Below are 5,750 nucleotides of genomic sequence, written 5' to 3'. Positions count from 1 at the left end.
TTCACACTATAATAATTTGGGGGAACAGATTTGTGTTTACTTAATTTTAAGGGTTTATGAGTAGCTTAGAAGTATATGACATTTAACTCAGTTGAGGAAGTTTTCTACTCTGAAGACTCTAATTTGCCATTGAGAGCTCTAACATTGTGTTACCAGTGCATCTGCTGTGAAACCAAGAGGTTATCAGCAGAACACTAAAGCTGATCAACACTCCACCGAAATGAAAATAGGAGATGAGCTAAGAATATCAAAGGCATGTATTTTTCTTCAACACAGTGGGCTTTTCACTGAGCTATGGATGATGGTATAAATGGTTGATACCAGAATACTCATCCACCACACATAGAGCAACACACTTATTTGTAACGGTTGTTTGGAATTCTATGCAAAGAATTTCTGAGATTGTTTACAGCATCTTTTTTTATTTTAAAGATTTTATTTATTTATTTATTTGAGAGAGAGAGAGCTGGAGCAGCGCGGAGAAGGAGAAGCAGGCTCCCTGCTGAGCAGGGGGCTCCACATGGGGCTCGATACCAGGACTCCAGGATCATGACCCCAGCCTAGGCAGACGCTCAACCCCAGCTGAGCCACCCAGGTGCCCCAAAGCCTATAACACCCGGTATTCCCAGGCGGTCTCCCATCCAAATACTAACCAGGCCCAACCCTGCTTAGCTTGCAAGATCAGATGAGATCGGGCTCGTTCAGGGTGGTATTAAACAATACAGTAATAAGAGTCATAAGCAAAATATATAAATATAAGACATTAATGACTTTTCCCATTTGTCTTCTATAGCAAAATATATAAATATAAGACATTAATGACTTTTCCTATTTGTCTTCTATTTTTTTCTGTATCTGGTAATTAGCCTAAGTTTAGTTCCAAAATATATAAAACAGTCTTGGGCATTTTGCAATATCTCAGTTACCTAGTTCACTTTATTCTATTATATTTTCATAAAAGCAGGGCCAATGTTTTCTTTTTCATAGGATTAGTTTAACATGCATACTCACTTGGATATCATAAAATGCACAAAGTTTAAAATATAATTGATTATAATAGGGATGTATCCAATTTTGTTTATTCAAAAATATTTATGTGGATAATACAATAAACAGATTGATCCAATTAATCTCAGAGTTTTTATACAATCCAAAATAGTTACTTTAGTTTGCAAAAGCTAACCAAATTAGCATTGCCCTTGTTTTCTTTCAAATTTGTATTTATTTTCTACACCAATAACAAATTCAGACATACATAGACACAAATTCACATACATAAATACATCTTATTTCCCATAGGACATGGTTGGGGGCATTAACTGATAGACTCTAATATCCATCAAACTATCCTCTGAAATTGTGTTTGCATAACACATGTATGTGTATGTATATGAGTGTGGGTGTGAGAAGTTGGAATGGGATAATTAACTTGATAGAGGTGAATAAATTAATCAAAATTTAGCCTCAAAATGTGTTTAAAAATATATTTTATAGAGATATTATTCAATAACTTATATATAGGTTCAGACAAAACAACTAACACTCATACTGTGTAATTGATCTTGCATATTTACTTGTTTAAATACATTGCACAATTTTATAATTTGCCTCAAAATATTTCATTATGTGCTCTTTTTTAAAAAAATAAGAAATACAGAGTAAAGGATATAATCCGTTCAACTAAAATTTCCTGAGATATTCTAAAAATAAAGTTAAATAGTATATGGTACTATTGTCAAAGATCTAACCGATATTTGAAGAGACCAATATTAAATAATGCATTGAATAAGAATGCAAATATTAGGAAATATTCTAGATTGCCAATTCTTATTGTTTTGGTAATTCCTAACCCATCCATCAGAGGCTCCAACTCCTCTCGGGGAGGGATGGTTCACAGAAAAGACTGGTTTAATTTTTTTCCTGCCATTCTATCAAGATGGTGATGCAGTAAGAAATCCAGTTGTGTGTGTGTGTGTGTGTGTGTACGTGTGCATGTTATAAGTCTATTTCTTGCAAATCTAAATTTGAAGGCAGAGAACCACTCCCAATTCATGTGGAAACTTGACACATCACAGACAAAAGTTCCTAGGATCACATATATGCACAAAGAGCTATTAACAACATCTAGAATTACAATCAATTACTTTTGATGTAATAATCAAGGGCCTTTTTGATAACAAATGCATGGTAAAAAGGTTGTAATAAGTTATAGCCATTGTAGGGAGACCAGCGGACCACTTTGAGACTGAGTTGACAATGTTGTGACTAATGAATGCATGTTTTAAAAATCCCTGAGTAAGTACAGTGTGGCTGGTAAAGGAAGGAAGGAAGGAAGGAAGGAAGGAAGGAAGGAAGGAAGGAAGGAAGGAAGGAAGGAAGAAAGAAAAGGGAAGGAAAAGAAAAAAGAGAAGAGAAAAAGGAAAAGGAACAGAAAAAGGAGCAAAAAGGAAAGAAAAGAAAGGAAGAAAGAAAGGAGAGAGGGGGGAAAGAAGGAAGGAAGGTAGAAAAGAAGGAAGGAAGGGAGGGAGGAAGGAAGGGAGAAAGAAAAGGAAAAGAAAAGCAAATTGTTTAGATTTGTTAATAAGAATAAATTTTCTTTTTTTTTTTAAAGATTTTATTTATTTATTTGACAGAGAAAGACACACGAGAGAGGGAACACAAGCAGGGGGAGTGGGAGAGGGAGAAGCAGGCTTCCCACAGAGCAGGGAGCCTGAAGTGGGGCTCGGTCCAAGGACCCTGGGATCATGACCTGAGCCGAAGGCAGACGCTTAATGACTGAGCCACCCAGGCTCCCCATAAGAATAAATTTTCTAGTTATCTCAGGAAATTATCTGAAATGAGAAGGCATAGAATTACTTTTTTAAGGCTCCTACTTTGGAGTCAGAATTTCACAGATAAGTAAAAGTCTCCCTAGAATTATAGGGCACAGCTCAAACTCAAGCTTGACAAGTAGAGATGGAATTTACAAATCTAGACTGGTTCTTTTGAGTATTCAGGCTAGTTATCTGTGCGATATAATATATGCTGGCACCCTTTCTCCAGCTATGTTACAATACATTTCAAGAGCAATATTACAACACAAATGGACCCTGGTATTTCACCAGGAATATATGTCAATTAATCATCTGCAGTATAGTTACCTGAAAGTAGACTGTGCCTTAGAGAAGGAGACTAAACTCTGTAAAAGAGTAAACATTTTAAAGAGATGCTGTGTCCAGCCTTTGGTTAGTAGGGAAAATGGTGGGTTTAAATTCTAAGTTACCTGTTGTATGTTAAGGAAAGAACTTTCCCTTTTTTTTTTTTTTTGAGAGTTCATGGTAAACTATGCCCATTAATGAATCCCCAGTTCTGCAACGGTCAAAGCTAAGGAAAACTTAACTGAGTAGGAGCAAGCCTATGGAGACTTGGAAATCAGATAACGAAAATTGGTGCCATTCCAGCCAGGCAAACATGTATGATCAATCAGACCCACTTCCATTCTCCAGGCACGCATGTGTGGTCTAGCTTCATCTTGTGACTATACTAGGTTGGTACTGCTCACATAGCAGCTTTCTTCCTGATCTATTCCCCACTGTGGAAAACCATGAACAGGGAGCATCTTGTTTAAGTCCAGAGATAGATGCAGAATAATGTCTCAGAAGAGAAATTGAGTATGACTGGAATAATGGGTTGGGGAACCAGATGATTGACAAGTGCAGATGGAATTTTGTATGCAGAATCTAAAAACCAAACAAGTCAGCTGTTCAAGCATTTTCCTGTTATTCCCTTACTAGTCACTTGCTATGAAGCTCATCCATTTTGGGGAGTGATTATACCTGTGCTAAGGGTAAGCTCAGTGAGAAAAAAAAATAACATAAATATAGAAGGATGTAGATTTTTAGCCAATATCTAAGTCCATATTTCCAACACTTAGAGACCATAAGGAAAATAATGTCTTCATAGCTTGATGCTGTTTTGCAGATAAGCCATACTGTTTGGAAAGATATGTTCTCTATGGAAAGAAAACACAATAAAAAGTAATTGAACTTTATTTACTAGGTAGAAAGGTTTGTTGTGAGGGACTTTGTCTGGCATAATACGTTGTCATTTTCATACTTTCCCATTGACTCTTTCTTCTCCCTCTTCCATGGAAACATTTAGTTTCCCATGCGCACAGTTCACAAAGTAAATGGGCAGAAGGCAAATACAACTTTGATGCCAAGCACAGCCTTATCTACCAACATTTTCACATGGCAAGAGAAAATTCACAGAGAGAAAACATATTGCTCAAACACTAGACAGGAGAAACATATTCCCAGATGGAAAATAGATGTCTGCCTGGGCTGAATGGAGGAAAGGGGAAAGAAAAATCAGTGAAATTTGGAAGTTGAGAAAACTTCCTCTCCTTTCTCAAGCAGTGAAAAAAAACATAGAAGATGATGAGATGCATCTAGACAGAGACAACCATGCTTAACATTTGAAAGTATTTCCCATTTACAAAATACAGACATGATGAAATAGGAAATCTTCTGAACCTGAATTATGTGAGCATAAGAAATTCTTAGGTGTTAAGAAGAAAGAAAGTAACTTTTTGACTAGTATATTACAAGAAAGGTTTTAGAAAGAAATAGAATCTGAAATGGGTGAAATAACCAACATTTTGGATTGGTAGAAAAAAGTCATGGCCATCTATACAGGAATAAATTTATGATTTCATTTTTAGCAGGGAGAATAGGCATAAAATGTAAAAAATACTCTTACCTGCTTTGGGAAGAAATTTACCTTGAATACAACAATCCTAAGAATGGGTAAGCCTGGACTCCGGATTTAGAAAGCATGGATGAATTTCTGGATGCACCTATGTATCTTTGGGAAAGTCATTAAACTTCTAAAATCTTTTCTCATTTATATAATGGGGATAATGATCTTCACTACTAAGTAAAGTGCAGAATAACTCTAGCAGTAGCTTTCAAATTTATAATATGTAATAAGCAAACAACACATCAGAGTTTGTTCCTTAACTTTAATTTTTTATTATGAAAATTCCTGAATTTTTAGTTTAACCTTTATTCTACTGGTAATAAGAAATAATAAAAAAGGTTTTCCATCAAACGAGTAAAGTTACCAAGTTGCTTTCCAGTAAAAAATTTCTTAGCTGTAATACTGTATGAAATTGAGTGGAGAATGGATGATGTAGTCAGAAAAATCACTTTATTGCTTTAGAAACATGAATTGCACATTGTTCATATTAACAACTTATTAGGTAATATCCTGATTATGAATGTAGGAAAAACCATGAAAATATTGATAAAAGATACTTGCTACCTTATAAAGGGGAAATTGCCATTTTATTTTATTTTTTTTTTTTTAAGGATTTTATTTATTTATTTGACAGAGAAAGAGACAGCTAGAGAGGGAACACAAGCAGGGGGAGTGGGAGAGGGAGAAGCAGGCTTCCTGCCGAGCAGGGAGCCCGATGTGGGGCTCGATCCCAGGACCCCGAGATCATGACCTGAGCCGAAGGCAGTCGCTTAACTGACTGAGCCACCCAGGCGTCCCGTGCCATTTGATTTTAAAATGTATTTTCTAGGGGCACCTGGGTGGCGCAATCGGTTAACCGTCAGACTCTTGGTTTCGGCTCAGGTTGTCATCTCAGGGTCATGATCTCAGGTTTGTGAGATCAAGCCCTGAGTAGGGCTTCTACTCCACATGGAATCTGCTTAGGAAACTCCCCCCCCACTCTCTCTGCCCCTCCCTGCCCTGCATGCCCT

At 36.5% G+C, this 5,750-nt stretch overlaps 1 pseudogene; it reads right to left on the bottom strand.

The window, feature by feature from the left end:
- Positions 1–604: 604 nt before the first annotated feature.
- LOC118006305 lies at positions 605–723 on the bottom strand (annotated as a pseudogene).
- Between the last annotated feature and the right edge of the window lie 5,027 nt (positions 724–5,750).

Source organism: Mirounga leonina, unplaced genomic scaffold (assembly GCF_011800145.1).
Source record: "Mirounga leonina isolate KUSES-001 unplaced genomic scaffold, KU_Mleo_1.0 Mir_95, whole genome shotgun sequence".
Lineage (NCBI taxonomy): Eukaryota > Metazoa > Chordata > Mammalia > Carnivora > Phocidae > Mirounga > Mirounga leonina.
This window is presented reverse-complemented; position numbering and strand designations above follow the sequence as displayed.